This window comes from Mauremys reevesii, linkage group 10 (genome assembly GCF_016161935.1).
Source record: "Mauremys reevesii isolate NIE-2019 linkage group 10, ASM1616193v1, whole genome shotgun sequence".
Classification (NCBI taxonomy): domain Eukaryota; kingdom Metazoa; phylum Chordata; order Testudines; family Geoemydidae; genus Mauremys; species Mauremys reevesii.
The window spans coordinates 22942461-22959925 of NC_052632.1; the positions used below are offsets into that span (position 1 = coordinate 22942461).

The window sequence follows — 17465 nt, forward strand, 5'->3', positions numbered from 1 at the left end:
ATGTGATTTGGGAATATTTTTGTGAATAAATAAGGGGAGTTTGCTCCGAAGTAATTGTGAAGTCATTAACTGTGTATTTTGACATCTCCTTCCATGTTTCTTGAAATGCTTATGTAACTCCCAGGATTTCTAAATTAAGCACAAATAATTATTCACTAATCATCAACATTCTATTTAAAAAGTTTATCATCCAATCAGAGAACAGAAATAATACAGTGTGATTTATGTGACCAAAGAGCTTCAGATTAGGCCCTATTTGTGACGTATTGTCATTGAAGACAGCAATTGATTTTAGTGGGCTTTGGGTTAGACCCATAATGACTAAAGATAGGTATCCAGGAACAAACCATGGCTGAAATTTGTTTAAATAAACCATTAAGCAAATACGTAGGAATAATGAACACATTCACAAGAAATCAGGTCAGTTCAGAAAGTGTTTCCAGACAGAAAAAAAGGACTAAACTTGTTGCATAATTTATTCCATTAGAACAATGAACTTTATTGAGTTGGTGACGAGACAGGTTGTCTTTGCAACTGATCCATGATTATTAGGAGTTCCTTCAGCATCTCTGTAAATAGCTGGCTTTTGGTTTGTTTGTGCAGCTTCTATTCAATTGTTGTGCATTTACAGCCATTACTGTGTGTCAGGAACCTTCTTAATGTGAAATGTGAGACTCTTCCCTTAAAAGAGGGGCCCCTGTACTGTCAAGTGAATTAGAGAGCAAACATGCAATAATGCCAGTTGCATATGCTGCCAACCAGCATGTTGGGGAGTGTGCCTATGTAGCATGCTCCCCTCTCTGCAGACAGTATGCAGCTAGGGCTCTGCAGAGGTAGAGGGGAGGCTAGGGAACACCCGAACAACTCTGATTTTCTACTAGTAATTGCTGCTTGGAGCATCAACTTCTGCTCCATATGCCCTATGAGAGGGGGCCTATAGCAGAGGCACCAATGGCTGCATAGTCACTGAGCCAGCTATGTTGCCAATAGAGAGAGGTACCTGAGCAGGAGCACATGTAAATCCACTGATTTCATTGAAATTATTCCTGATTTACACCAGTATCAGTGAGAAGAAACAGGCTCTCTAAGCATCTGATCTCAAACCCAATTAAATTACTGTGAGGCTTTCCCATAAGAAGTGTGTTTCTTACCATTCAAATGGCCTGATTTTGGGCACTGCTAATAATATAGATTTTTATTTCACCGCTTCTCATGTGACCTGTCCCTGATATACAGCAATAGCCAACAAGAAATAAATCTGTAGACAAAATTTCCAAGCTTGATTAATACTGTTTGTCACACTGCGAGTCCACCTGGTTAGAATACAATGCAGTTGTTCTGGCTTTGGATCTCGAGAACAAAATCCTTCAGGTTAAATTGAAGCCACTGTAAACAGGCTATGAAAGTTTAATGAAATTCAAATCTCTGAATGAGTCCTCCTTGCTGTAGTGGTTAAGAATGGTCCTGTACAGCTTTTGTAAAGAATGCACAGGGTTAATGACTAAAGAATAGAGTTCTTGTAATCAATATAGTCCTCTGGCTCTATTGATTGGAATCGCCTGCTTATTTTGCAGCTAAGATTTTTTAGCCCATTCAGAACAAAGACACCCTAGGGGACCATTAAGTAAACAGGCATCTAAGACTTTTTCGTTACTAAGAAAGTAGTTAATTATTATTAGTGCCTAAAAGTCTCAATTTAGACAGAACATCCCAATGAACATAATATCTAAGTCGTTTTCTGTGAATGGATGCTAATTTGTGACCACTCAGAAGTAGACACTTCTTGTACTGGGCAAGATCCTGAAAGGTATAGAGCAGGAAATTGGAGTTGAAGGCACAGAGCATCTCTCAGGAAGACCTCAGCATCTAGCAGGATCAGGTCTGTGGGCAGGTTCAGTGTTTGTAGGGTGAAGTTTATTACATAATGTGACGCTACTAAGGAATCCTCATTGATCATTCATTTAAAATTGACATTTGGAGTTTGAGGAAGATTAATAGATCTTTAGAAGTGAACTGAGATCTAAAAAAGCTCTCTCCCCCCACCCAGTGGAAATACTTAACTAACTTTTCATTTTACCATCCATGTAAAGAAAAAATAGCCTGCTAGAAAAAATGTCATGTGCCTAATTTTCAAATAGAGCATCAACTGCACACATTAGATGCACAGATGCCATGGTGCAGAGCACAGCATCCATGACGGAAGCAATATACTGAGAGAAACGAGATTCCACGAGCTTGCAGCTATGCTTCCATAGAGTTTTGTGGCACTGATGGCTGCAAGGCCATTTGAAAGATTCTAATACCTACAAGTATCAGTGTTAGTACACACTTCAATAGCAGTGTCTATACTGACATTTGGGCTCTCAAAAGAAGGGCCTAAGTCACACATTGATTTGGAATATGAATCAGAATCTCAATCAGGTCACTGAAACTGGCTTCTCTGTCCCGTGAAAAATGTTTGTCCAATGGTTCTGGTTCTTCCCCTCCTGCGGATCTCACTTCCGAATTCAGTTACACATTTTGGATTACGGATACGCAGAGCTGAAGATGGGGTCTTTTGTTTACATGCTTTCATCTATAAAATGTTCCCTGTTTGGACAATGACGCAAGCATCATTTTCACTGATATTCATGTATTATTATTACTTAGCCCTGGGGTTTTATTTGAAACCAAAGGTACATTCTTTGTTCTATTTGGAAGGGAAAAGAGGTGTGGATAATGACATTTAAGTAAGGAGCTGGCTAGTACAAATGAGATATTTTATGATTTGATGCCATTACAGTTTTTCTATTCTTTGCTTTCCCAACATTTCTCGCTTGTTACACTTAAAATTGTGAACCCACTGCATCGGACAATAGAGAAGCCACATGGGACTGCCACTACCAGCACATCTGAGCTCTTTCATCCATCTTAAAAATTAATTAGCATAGCCTGCTGCTGCTGTGGGATCTTGTGATAGAAAACCAGATGTGGTACACCACTACACAAGCATTTATTCACCACTGGTGACACTCAGAAAACATCGTATTTCACATATGATCCAATTAACAGGTTTTTCTTTAACAACAAATTCCTAAATATTTAGGTTATTAAATACATTTTGGCAATATTTTGTAGTATTTATCACACTTGCATTCCGTGATATCAATTCTGTTTGTATATTCTCCTCACCTTCCACTTCCTGGGATTTAAATATTGACTCAGGAATATAATGTGTATAGTGAAATGGCTTTAGCACATTTGGTACAATTGGTTGGATTTTAGCTGTGGGTGATATTATACCTCTATAATGCTAGGTGAAGACACAAGCCTAGCTGCAATTCTAAATTTTACATACAAATTCCGATTTCATCTTCATGCCTTCGAACAGCAGCTGAAGTATGTTTGCTCAGAATCTCATTGCCTGTTCTGAGTATGCATCTTATTAATTAAGGGTCTGAATCCTGAAGTTCTTACTCAGGCAAACTTCCCACTTAGACTTCATTTCCTGAGTACAGGTCCTGGATTTGTCAGTGTAAAAAATACCAATAGGCAAACCTCAAAAGGTATAATATGGATAAATATCTGAACGTGTCCAATATCTGAGAGGCACCAACCCTGGTCATGGCTATTGTTTCTTTGTGCTGCTCAGGTGGCGCAAAAGAGCAGTAAACCTGGTTTAAACTAGCTAGCAAAGGATTTCCCCAGCATAGGAAAAGTGGCTAGGGAGAGGGTATGTCTGGAGACCTGCTGTACTCTGCTGATCCCAAGCTGGTGAAATGGCCCCTAGAAGGTCATTGCAGGTGATACAACTTAGAGCAGCCCTGAGGCAGGTCTAAATTTTGTAAAGTGCTGAACTGGTCTGTTGCTGGTGTCAGGATCAAGAAGCCCAAAAGGTGGCTCCTTTGCCACACATTCTCACTTCAAGCTGAACTTGACTTGGTCACAGTTGAGGCCAGAGCCCAGAGAACTGAAAGAAGCGGGAGAAGGACATGAAAGAGCTTCCCAAAGCTTTCTGAGCCTCAAAACAGAATCAGTTTAGGGATACAGGCTAGGGCTTTGGTCAGCTCTGAGCTTGCCTCATCCCTTGTCCCAGTGTGGAAAGTCTTCTTTAAATTATACAATGAAAGTAACACATTGTGCATTGCTAGGAATGGTACCATTGAAAGAATGTATGTAAAATGATTAAGTCTTTTCTTATTGGATGTGTGATCATATAAAACAAAGAGAATAAAGGAAGGTCCAGGTCTGGCACATAAATGCAAAGCTGCCGAGGGTCCACAACAAATTACATTAATTGATTTTTAAAATTTGCAAAGTTTTAACATAGTAGAATCCAAAGAAAATACTCTTTTCTGCAGATTTTATCCTTACTCGTTGCTGGTCTTTATTACAGGGGACCAGTACTACCTCAAGCCCACTTCGTCTGACATATCCCTAAGTTATGCAGGATTTCATTGATAGGAGGATTCCAGTTATGTGCTGTTTTAAATAAGACGTTTAAAGTGAAAATTTGCCCCAGGGATCCAGTTGATGTTAGTGGCAGCCCTGCACACAATAATATCAAGGGCAAAATTTGATGTATAATATGGACTCATGGCACGTATTAAGAGTAAGGGTGAGGAAGAGTCCTGTAATCACAAACTTTATATTCACTTTTGGAAGAAGTTTAAAATTTGAAGAAAGTTTTTCTTGGGCAAGAAAATACTGATGCCCTTCATGTCTGGCCAGCCTAAGTAATGTGCACAGAACTCCCATGTTATGTTTTAAACAAACACCACCAGGTCATGATAAACAAACCAGAAAGCAGAAGGTAAAGAATGGAAGTTCCATCTGTCATGTCTGACTGTCTGCTACACTTTTCATGATGGGAATTTTGGGTTACTAAATTTGTCCTCTGTTGTTGCACAAATGATGCGTACCTGGAAGTGTACTAGAAGAGACCCCTAGTATCACAGAAAGTAGAAGTAAATGTTCAGACTATACATCTAACTGTGGCTGACATGAGGAATGGACCAGGGGCACAAGAAAGCTTCATGTTCAAGATTCCCATGGATGAAATAAGAAACAGAGATGTCTGTTCTATATTAAAACCTTAGAGGCATTACTTGAACATGTTCTGACATAGGAGAAAGTTACAGGCTATAGGTGAATGGCATATAGAGCTGGGGCAGTATATAATGACTAAGAAGCATCCCATTGGCCATGAACAAAGAGGAAGTTTTCATTTCTGCCTTGTAAATTTTACTTAGCCTTTAGAGTAGAAGGATAGGAGTCAGGAGACCTAGGTTCTATTCCCGGCATCGCCAGTAATTCACTGTATGACCTTGGACTAGTGGCTTAAACTCTCTGTGCTTCAGTTCCTCTGCCTGTAACATGGTGATAATAATAGTCACCCACCTTTACAAAGTCCTTGGACATCCTCAGATGGGAAGTGCAAATTATTATTAAGATGTGAGGCGAGGTATATATTATTTACAACAAATCTAAAAGTCCAACAGCTGTGCATAATATTTTCAATTTCCAATATTATCCTGGCTTATAGGAATTATACAGCAATCATGTTATACCTTTGTATTCATGGTAATGCAGCATACTTACTAGAGAGACACACAAGTGATCAAATTTCTGATCTATGACCTGATTCCTTTTGCATCAGCAACAGCAGCTTACAAAACCTAACAAATAACATTTTACATAGGCTTGTATTCTATACTCAATTTTATCTGATTATTTTTTTAGCAGAGTGATTTAAGAATCAAAGTTACAGCTAAGAAAATGGAAAATTCATTTTCAAAACAATGTGAGATTCACTAGCATTTTAGAGTAGAACATTTCTCTGATGGTCTTTGATTCAATCCAGGCTGAACGAAAGACATTTCATCACCACCGAATGCATTTCTTTATTTGCCTTGGATCTATGATTCTGTCAGTATTGAGAGAAAAGAAAAATCAATGCTGCACTATAAACCTCGGGCAGCCTCTGGCCAACGTGGTCAGCATGGTGTGAGCAAAGGAAATGGCAGGGGAAAAAAATTGACCGCTCAGCAATAGTGTAGCACAGTAACGGACACAGCTCTGGGCTAATAACAGCTTGCAATTACACATGGAAAGCCAAAGCTTGTAGGGCATTCAGTACGAAGGGGATGTAATACAATTTATTGAACCACTGGTTAGAGTTCTGCAGCTTCTCAATAAAAAAAAAAAAAAGAGCGGTGGACCTGTACTGCTTAAAAGACAGACTTATATGGTGCTAGCAGGTGAAGGAGACTTGGAGAAAGCAGAAAGCCCTTCCTTTTTTATGTCTTGGGTAGTCTGTGAATGGGAGAATGCAGCCTATTTATGCTTTCTAAAAATACACCAGGATCTCTTAAAGGGAAAGCCAGTTTTGGTGCTGTCAGTATCTAAACTCCATTTTTAAATCTCTGCGCTCATGCACTCAGTACAGAAGTGCAGAGAAATAGACCAGTGTACTGTATTCTAGTGCTGTTCTGTTTACACTATTCTAGTTCTGGTCCATACGTTACAGACACTCTCATATGCATTTACAGTATATTTAAGCGTTTCATACCTTGTCATAATCCTTAATTTAAAAGAGCCCTTTTGAACTATGTTTTAAAGCATAATAAGTAACATTAATGAAAATGTAAAAAGAAATGAAAGGAACAGAATTGATGGCAATCAATGCACTCCCATCCAATTTTAAGGTGGAAAAGGACTTCCAAGACTGCCATTTCCCCCTCTCTTTTGGTTTTCACTGTGTTAAAGTTTGTCATGTACTGAACTCATTACTAGCTGAAACAATGTGCTGTAAAATAAAGCCTTTCACCTCAGGGTGTAAAGAGATTTGATCAGACCCCCCTTCTCTCTTTTATAAGCTATTGTGTGGAGGAACCTAATGTCTTGAAGACACTCACAGTTCTACCTGCTGGTCTGTAGGGCAAGAACTGTTGCATAGGCTTTCACAGAAAAAGGAGTAAACAGCCTCTGAAACATTTGCAAGAATCAGTCATGCTTCACGGCCTCTTTTTAACATATAAAAGAAAGTAGCAATATTTGAAGTTCTTACATTGGGTATTGTAGTCAGGTTGAGATTAGAAGACAGAAGGTCATTGAAATTGCCACACAGCTTTATGATTCCTCAAACCCAAAATATCATATTCTGGAAAACATAATTTAGTGAAGTTGTGGGGTGAAACTTATTTGACTATTGAGGATGGCAAAAAGTACATAATGCAGAAGAAAATATAAAGTTAAAATTTAGAAACCCTGAAATGCAAGGAAATGGCACCCAATAACCATTCATGCACAGACAAAAATGAAAGTTGTAACTAACCGTTAGTTCTTAATAATGGTCAAAGAACAATATATTTTCTGGTTTCAAAGCATTATGGGGGTGCTGGCCATGACTCCACAGTTAAGGTTGAATTGAATTTTGCAGTTAGAGCAGGAATTAGCCCTCTTTGTTGGATGTAAATGATTATGGAGTAGACTCAGTAAATATAATAAACAGTGTCCAGGTAGCAACATAATTTTTTTTAATCTGTAGGGGCTTGATCCTGATCCACTAATGTCAGTGGGAGTTTTGCCATTGAATTGCATGGGAGTGGGATCAGCTCCTGCTGCAGTAAGTGGGAAGGAGGTTCCCACCCTTTATTGATCCTGCTGCTTACAGGGGGAACATACAGAATATGCCATTGACCAATAATAGAAAGTCCTGCAGCTATCAAAAGAAAATGGAGGAAGGAATCAATTATTCTAGTGGGAACCTCATTATCAACATCCAGAAGGAGTGTGTGTGCATAGATAGCTATATGAGAAAACCCCAACTCATATTAGCTTGCTTTGTGGCCCTTCGCCCCAAGCATTTGTATAAATGCACAATCACATTACATATGTTTGAAAGAGCCTACAGCAGAATTTCAGCACCAACAACTGTTCTGATAAATTTGCCCCATTTTACATCATTTATGCTGAATCAAGTAAATCAGGGCAGTAGCAGATACTGACTATTTAGAAGGTTGCGCCACAGACACCATTTAATATTGTGTTTCCAATCTTTCCCCAAAATTTAGAGTATAGTTCAACAGGAATTTTAATTTTCAGTTTCTTTGATTTTTTTAATGCAGAGGATCCTGACCTTTTAAAATTATTATGCTGATTTTACATAATAGGCATCTATTGTTAGTCTATTATGTAAGAGAGATGATAGCATGACACGTCTGATCATTAAAGTACTATTGTCCTGTAAGAATGTATGTGTTTGAAAATATTGAAATAATGGTGTGTCTGTGATACTATATGGTATTAATTGATCGAAAAACTATACTGGACCATTCTGATGGAGAAATTGGGTAAATATAGCAAGACCACAAAGGTCCCAGTCTTTATACAAAGCACAGGATCCAAATCAACATAACTACTTGCTAAATACACTGGTGAAGATCTGGCCCAGAGTTTTTTTCAATAAAATCCTGCTTTTAAATAATAATTAACTAATATTTTGTCCATTTAAAGTTTTGTACCATAACCTATTTTCTCAGTACAATGTATGGCCCTGATCCTGCAATTTATGGCCCTGTTCAATGTGGCTTGACTTGTATGCATGTGAAGACTCCAAGGGGCTCTGGATGGGTGCCAGGTTGTGGGATCAGGGCCCTAAGAGAATAATGAAAGAATGACAGGATAAACAGATAGAATTTAATGTGTCTTTCCTCAGGACCTACTGATAGGGTCCCCTCTAACAGATATTTCCCCGGGGAAGAAGACATATTGCAATTACCACTGTTACACAATTAAGAAAACCACTATTGTCCCTAAATTAAGTCAGATCCCTGCACCTTATAGGATACTGCACAAGAGACAATAGAATTGTATGTACTGTTCTTGGGCTCAGTGAACAGTGTTACAGTGGCACGGTGTTCTGTGTGGAAGCAAACACTGACGTGGGGATGGAACTTGCGCAAGGCATCTCTAATTAGCATAACAGTATTTACAAGACTGGCAGAAGAAGGGAATCTCTCTCCCATGACTTTTTCTTTTTTAAGCACAAGGATTGGAGTGGGGGGGGGGAAGGGGGGAGGTGAATGCTGACCAACTGCAATGTCACCTGTGGAGAGCCATTAGCTCGCTCAGCATCTAGCCCCTATTTCTACATGCTGAATCAAATTAATCTAACAAAAACAGATGACCTGTGAGCTCTGTCTGCCTTACAGCAAAGTCAAATAAGAGCGAGAGGCAGAGATGAAGAGGAGAGACAAGCAGAGAAAAAAAAACCCAACACATGCTCCCTGCAGTCCTTTGTGGTGGCCTAGTACAGAGCCCTGTGTCTATTGCCACATCCAAGCACCTTGCCCACCCTTTTTCTCTTGAGCTGGACTTGCCAGTTCCTTTTTCCACCTTGGTCTTTCTTGACCCCCCCACACACAGCTGCTGACCTAGAGGTGTTAGCCACTCCACAGCTGCCGTTCTTCTCACATTAATCTATAGGAATCAATGGACATTTCATTAGAGTAATCAAGTGTGGATGCATCCTGCATTTATATTCTGTTTCTCCCCCTTCTCCAACTGCTTTCACAGGCTAATTGGTCCTACAGCAAAGACTACATGGATATTTTTCCCTACAGAGGAGTGTCAAGTGCAGTTTTTTACTGCTGGTTGAAATACCTATCAATATAGTGTTCGTATAAAAGCCTTCACCCATCAGGGCTGCATAGCTGATGATAATACATTATGCACTCTCTGTTCTAATGCATCCTACTTCCTCTTTTACACCTTTATCCCATACAATGGCATCATTTATGTTTGTCTCATTCCATGAATTAACCATTTCCGTCCCTCCCGGTGTTTCAGAAATCATTGTCAGAGTTAATACTTGTCTTTCAGTTTTCTATAAATCCAGGCAATCTCCTTGTTTAAAAGAATTATGCTAGAGGAATAAAGCAGGTTGCATTCTTAACCAAGTCTCCTTCTGTCAACATTTGCTATCCCATAATTTCTTTTGATGTTGTGGTGCCCATAGCTGACCTGGTGCTCAAGCATGGAAAATGCATTGTTTTTAGCATCCTGTGTTGACAGAGCAAGCGTCCTTGTTTTCACACCATCAAGAGGCAAAGTAAAGTGTAGTACTGGTTAGAGGCTGATGGGAAAGGTCAAATGGATAAAAGAACTACTGCTGCTCCTAAAATGTGTGTATGACGGGAGGCAGGGCCAACTCCAGGCACCAGCTTATCAAGCAGGTGCTTGGGGCGGCAACTCCGGAGCGGGGCAGCACTTTCAGGTATTTGGCGGCAATTCGGTGGAGGGTCCCTCACTCCCGCTCGGAGGGAAGGACCTCCTGCTGAATTGCCGCAGCTTGCGATCGCGACTTTTTTTTTTTTGGGGCTGCTTGGGGCGGCAAAACCCCTGGAGCCGGCCCTGACGGGAGGCGGGCGATTGGAATGGTTTAAAGTAGCGCAGTTCAGCTCATCATTAGAAGTGGATGAGGAAGGCTGATATTCACTTAGAGAAAAAGTTTTGGTGAAGAAAATGAAATTTCCCACAAAAATTATGGAATTTCACATTGTGGGCTAGATGTGAAACCTGGAAAAAAAACCTTCAAAGGGGGCTGGGCTCCCTGTAACTTATTTTACAAACTAATGAGGGTTTTGAAAGTATCTGGGGGGAAGGAGTTGGGTGAACGAACGCAGAAGCCTGAGAGAACACTATTTCCTGTGTACTACCTCTGATGTATAGCTCTGGGTTGGGGGAAAGATGGAGCTTCAGTATCCCAGCAGGAGCTTGCAGGCAGTAATCTCTCCCTCTGGGATGGCCGTAGGTTCTGGGATCCTAAGGTTCTCTCCCTGTGCAGTATAACTGGGGAGGTGGCAAGAGGAAAAACACAAACGTGAAATATGAGAGGCCTGGAAGTAGTCATTTGGAGCCCTTTCTCATGATCATTCATCATCATTCATTCATGCAATATCTCAGGGGCCGGCTCCAACTGGCCATCTCCATAGTCATTTCCTCTTATGGCCGCTCCTGCTGCAGCGGTGGTTCCTCGTTTTTTTCTATCAACCTTTTGGTTATTTTGCCGCCGTTCTGGTAGGTATGGCCTCTTTTTTCTTGCCTTGGGGTTCCACTGCAGTGCCTTTCTCTGCATGGCCTCTCTGCTTGGCCTGGTTGCTTGTCCTGTCTCTCCCTATCTTCCCACCTTTCTTCCTTCTGCTTCTTGCTCTGCTCCTGGATGTCTTCTCCTGGAGGTGGTCTGGATCCTCAGTGGGTGTTCTGGAATCTGTCTGGAGAATCCTTCTTGTGGATTTTAAGAGTAGGTTCTTGTCTGGGTGTTCTGTTTTGTTTTCTTTTCAGTTCCACGTTACAGTAAGACTGATTTAAGACATTGCTCACTTTGGAGTTCTACAGCTCAAAGACAGCTCTCGCTCTCTGAGCCTGTCTTGCCCAGATGTTCTTGAGCTGATGCTCTACCTGCTGCCTTACTTTACTTAGATTTCTCTTCAGGCTGCCTGCTTCTGCTCTTCGATGATGCTGTCTAGGAAGTGAACCACTTCTTTTTGGCTGAGGCTTCTTCCAGTGTGACTGGGTTGATGCTGGGAATTGATGTTTGATGATCTGGTCTTTCTTGCTTGCCTTGTTTGAGGCTCTCCTGTGATGTGCTGCTCTCTAAGCTGCTGGGTCTATCTTGCTTCGTCCAGGTTGTCAAGTGAAAAAGCAGTAAAATCAGGTTCGGCAAAGTCAAGTGGTCAAGCTGGGAATTTCCATTCAAGCTTGTCCATGGATTGACAATAAATCAATGATGTCTTGAATCCAGAAGAAGTGTGGAAGAAAAAGAAGAGGTGACACCAAGCATCCCCTTCTGAGCTGCCACCTGGAAGCTGCGCTGTTTGTGTTTGCCATCCATGCTGTCACCATAGTGTATGATGCGATGCACCTTGATCAGATCCAGGTTGACCATAGTGCGAAGGCGCCATAGTGCCGATCCACGCTTTGATGATCTTCCAGCTTCTCCATAGCGAATGCTATCCCAGTCAAGAGAGTACTCTTAGGAGTTCCACCGCATGATGCGGACTGCCTGACCTGCAGTCGTGATATGCGGCATCTGCGATCTGTTCTCTGTTCATCTCTCTCCTCGCCTGTTCATCTCGTATCTGTGGATGTCGGCCATTCTCGACCTTCCACACAGTTGCTCAGACCTCTCCTTTCTTGCACAGTTCAGGATTTTTCTCCTTCTTCCCTCTTTTCAGTTCTGCTGGTCTTCTTCTATTCATTTTTTTTTGATATCTTCTTCAGTCAGCTTTTTCCACTTCTTTTTTCCTTTTTTTTTTCAGAGGCATCTTTCAGGCCTCTCTTCCACTCTGCTGTCAGGGCCTCAGTTCCTCTGCTGGGATTGATGATGGTCATGGCTTTTCCTTCTTTTATTTGGTGATGTGGATGGCTGATCTGGGTGCTGGGTTGTCCTGTTCTGATTTGGTGTCTGGTGGTCTGCTGGTGGCTGGTCTGTCTGGTGTTGGTGGTCTGTTCTGTCAGTTCCTCAAAGTGCTCTGTGCATCTCTGTTCTGTTCTGTTGTATTTCTGTTATAGACTTTCAGCTTGTCTTTAATGGGACGTTTCTGGTTCTGAGCTTTCGTGCACTACAGCTGTAGCTTTGGCTGCATGCACGCTCTGCTTGCTGCCTGCTCTGTGCTGCCTGCTCTGCTCTCCATCCCATAATAATCCTCTCCTCTTCTCTGTTCCTTCTTCTCTCTACTCTTTTTTGCTGTTGGCCTTTGCATACTCTTTTTTCTTCTTGCTGCTGCTCTGCTCTTCTTGACTTCTTCCTTCTTCTTCTTTCTCTCTTCTATCTTTGTCTCTTCTTTCTGCTCTTCTTCTTAATTGCTGTTCTTTCTTTCTTCCAAAGCATTTCAAGCATCTCCTTTTCTGCTCTGTCTCTCTCTTCTCACTCTCTTCCCTCTGTTGACTGTCTTCCTCTCTTTCCGATCTCTCAAAATCTTCCTTCAATCTATGGTCCTTCACTCAATTTAAAATCTCCCTTGTCTTCTTCTTTCTGACGTGTCTTCAGCTCTTTCTTCTTCAGCTTTTCTCTTCAGCTTTTCAGTTTCTAGCTTCTATCCACCACTAAGTCCAAGTGATCTATCACTCTTGCTCCTCTTCTCTCTCTCTCTTCTCTCTCTAACTTCCTGCAAGATCTTTCATGCATGCTTTTTGGTCGCAGACATGGTTTTCTCTGCTGCCTGTCATGCCTGCAGAGGTCTCCTTGGATGGAAAGATGAGGAAAGAATGCTCAGATAAGATGCCAGATTAAGTGCACACAGATCCACCGATCTCTCTCCTTCTCTCTCCACTCTCTCTCCCCCATCCCATGTTATCATTGTGTTATCATGTGTTATCAGGTCCTTATTTGTGGTATCCCATAAGTAATAAATAATGGTAATGTCTTGTCTGGTCTCTGGAGTCTGTTCTCTTGTAGTCTGAGTCTGTTGTGTCCCTGTTCTCTCTTCACTGTCATTGGTTGGAGCGTGGCACTGAACATTCATTCTAATCCATCTCATTTTTTTTCTGAAGGATCTGAAGGGATCCTGATCCCATGTGCCTCCCAACCCCAACCAATCTCTGCTCTCTCTGTGTGCCTACAACACTGTGTACTCCCTGTGTGTGTGTGTGTGCTCTCTCTCATGCCCTCCAGCAACAGCAAACAGCCTGTCTGTCGTCAGTCGTCTCTGTCAGTCCATGTTGTCTTTCTCGCTAATGCCTAGTAGGGTCAGGGTGTTGCTCCTCATCTCCTGCTCTGCAACTCCGCCGTCTTTTACGACTCTCTCCACTCGGTCCTCATGTGCGATGGTAATCCTCCTGCCTCTGGGTGAGAGAGTGGGTGTCTTCCCTGGCTTCCTTCACCACCCACCATGCATCTTCGAGAGTTGAAGACCCTTCTTTTCCAGGCTAAAGTAAAAAGTCTCTGTCTCTCTTTTTGGCGGCGTTGTAGCAAGCTTTTTTTACAGTGTGGAGTGGCCCCGCCCCCCCCCCCTCTCCTCCTACCCCCTGACTTGGGACAGGCAGATGGCCCCAAAGGACCTCTCTGGTGGAGTTCTTTCTCATGAGGAGTAACCTTATTGTACAAGCAGTGCCATGCAATCAGGGTGGCAGAATCAGTTTCACAGTGAGAAGCAAACGACTTTCATGGACAAGAAACTGACGAAGAGGAGAAATAAATGGTCAATTTGCAGCATGGCTAAGTGTTAACGGGGGGTTCCCTAAGGCTACTTGCTAGGACAGGTTTCATTTAATATATTTATTAATGATGGGGGAAAAGGGGTGAATAATGAGGTGGCCAAATATGGATGTGACACAAAATTATTTAGGAAAATCAACACTAGAGAAGACTGAAGAATTTCAGAGGGACCTACCCAAGCTAGGTGAATGCACAGCAGATTAATTCAGTGTTGACAAATGAAAGATAATGCCCATTAGGAGTAATTTGAACTCATGCACCTTTCTAGATTTTAAGTCAATTATAACCACTGAGAGAAATAACAGCAATATTATGTTCAGTCCTAGTCACCCATTTTAAAAAAAGATATGGAAGAAATTCTTTGAAGGGCTCCAGAGACATATAGAGAAACTGATTAGAGGCAAAGGAGGGACTAAAAAGATTAGAACTATTAAATTTAGTGAGTAGACAAAGAGGAGGAGGCATAATGGAGATATAGAAATAATAAATATTATGGAAAAGGCAAATTACTGGACCGTCCCCTTTACCCTCTTACTTAGTTCAAGAATATTTACTTAGTACAAGGATATTTCAAGTGCTTAAAACTAATTTACACTATGCATAACTAACCTGTGGAACTCATTGCAAGACAATATCAATATGTCCAAGAGTTCAGAAAAAGCAAGGCAGCACCCCGTACTAAGGACTGTGTCCTAGGGATACTCTCTGGCACCCTGATATTTTTAAAGTGCTAATTGAAATTACTATTTTGAGATTTAAGATTGCAATTTCAACAGCATGTTCACTTTCACATACTGACCAATGTTTTTGTTGCAGTCTGATGCTGTCTCTGGTCTAGAATCTACTGGTTATTGCCAGACCCAAGTGATTTGGCCAGCCCATCAGCAGAGTGCTTCTAGGAAACAGAAAAAAGTATATTTTGATTAAGGTACATGTGTCATTTCTGTCCTTTTATGCATTAACAGTTGTGCTCTCCTTTAGCCTTCTCTCTTCATGCTATCAAGGAACATGAAAGCATCATAAAAAATTCTGTGCTTCCGTAAACAGATTTTTGTGCCAGGGTGAATGGAAGTGGAACATTTTCTAAGACAAAAAGCTGCATTTTATTTTAATGGATTTGATGATTGCCCAACCGACAGCCCTAGAAATTAGAGCACTCTTTATCACAGAAGGGCTAGACCAGAGACAGCAGCAATGCAAAGTCTCTCTATGTTTGCGCTGCCAATATGCATAATGCTTGGCCTGGAGGAACCATTTCAAGGACTGAGAAGGTAGTTCAATAGCCACGATGTATTCAGTCTTAAAGTCTTTCCTAGGAACTAGACTGAGATCGACAGCTTATTTCATATATGCCACCAAGCAGCTCTCTGTTGGTAATAAAGTGTAGATGACAGGGGAGTTGAATTCAAATCCATGACTTGCAGTATAGATAAAATGTTCTGCATACCATTAGCAATCTCCCAAATTATCTCAGTACCTGCAAAAATCTACCCTTTTCCATAGCAACACTCTCCCTCCCCAAAACACTTGAGAAAGCTTGTGAGCATTGCATGGTTTGGACATGAAGCCACAAAAATGTCCCTTCTTTTCTGTTTGAGAACTGGCAAAAAAAAACCAACAAACCATCCACAATATAATGGGCCAGTTTCTCAGATGGTGTAAATTGGCACAAATCCATTGACAGCAATCGAGCTATGTCAATTTACATCAGCTGAGAATGAGGCCCAAAATGTTAATCTCTTCACTGATGGCACAAAATTTTTGGAGAACACTCAGAACATGTTGCAATGACATGAATGTCAAGTTCTGATTTCTTCCAACTTCTCCATGTCACACAAAACATCTAGTTTTGCTTAGCAAATAGCCAGGTATTCATTTAAAACAAATGCCAGCTTTTATGCTCATGGCTGATTTCATGAAACTGCAATGAGGAAAAGGGAACCTGTTGAAGGGGATTGACCCCCCCAAATGCTCAAGAACAGGTTTTATACAGCAAAGACTAACAAGAGTGTTTGCATTTGCTTCTGCTGCCAGAACTCTTTCCCAAGGGAGCACTGCATAATGCAACATAAACTGTGTGAAAAGTTTGATGCGAAGGATGAAATGGAGCTTTTGACGGTCTTACGAAAAGATGAGCCCTGCCCCATCTCCCCACTACACATTTTTCACCCTAAGTGAAAATTAAACTTGTGCAGTTGTGCTTTCCAGAGGAAAGGGCTGCTAAAGGTCAGAGGGTAAATCTCACTTGCTGTGAACACACATTTTTGCAAGCTGAATCTTAATCATGTGGCTAGCAGCCCTCACACTGAAACAAACGAGGAGAGCTCGGAAAGAGGAGTAGCTCCAGGTAAAAGATGAGGAAGTCAAAAGAAATACTAAAAATTTTTACCTCAGAATTGATCCATTTGCTCTTTTTTCCTTCATCCTAGTTCAAACCAACTTTCCCCCCATTTTAGAAAGAGAATCAGTTTCAGAGTTGAAGGGAGTGAGACTGAGAGAAGGAAAAAAATGAATAGTAATGTGTGGAGGGGACAGCTGCTGACAGGAGTGTTAAAGGCCCTCAAAACTCCTGTTACAAAAGGCGGATCCATCAGAAACTGGCTCTGTGAGCATTGCATGGTTTGGACATGAAGCCACAAATTGCTCTGGATTCAGATGCATGAATCTTAGCAAACCTTACAATGGATCTGGGCTGAATTTCCAGTGTAGAAAGAAAGCAGAAATTCATTGACTTGTGTGATAATTTGCATTCTTCCTAATAGAAGCTTAGCACCCTGTTCTCACTGGACTAGACTGTCCCCTTGTCTTACTTGGCTGAATGGAGGAGTAAGGCCCCCATCCCACCTTCTTTGCTCAGCCTACCTGGCTCCCAGTTCTGGGTTTAGTGTAGAATTCAGCCCTCGTGACCCGGATACTCCTCCTCTGTGGGGAAGATGGCTGAAGGGAGGGGTGAAGAGTAGATGGAGCCTTCGTTCCCCGTCTCTCCCAAGGTGTGAGAGGAGAAGTAAATTGCAGTTGTGCTAGGCTGATAGTAACTTCTATGCCTGCACGAGCAGCTGCTTCTTGGGGTGATATAGCTGCACACACCTGAGGCTCAGGGCTCAGCCTGCAGCTTAGTGTAGCCTGCCCTCTCTTTGAAGTGAACAGTGGTGGGCACTTAATGAGTAAGTTGACTGGATATGCACGGCCAGCTCAGATGGTTAAACGCGCATGACTAAATCTTTGTTTTTAATATAATTCTGTGGGTCAGGACATGACCCATCCC

General features: G+C 41.6%; 1 long non-coding RNA gene across 1 annotated transcript; it reads right to left on the reverse strand.

Annotated features, from left to right (window-relative positions):
• Positions 1–5816: 5816 nt before the first annotated feature.
• Positions 5817–15097, reverse strand: LOC120373756. The gene is made up of 3 exons (XR_005585693.1): positions 15000–15097; positions 7049–7141; positions 5817–5905 (listed from the first exon to the last, which is right to left on the reverse strand). It is a non-coding gene; the product is annotated as an uncharacterized LOC120373756 (long non-coding RNA).
• Between the last annotated feature and the right edge of the window lie 2368 nt (positions 15098–17465).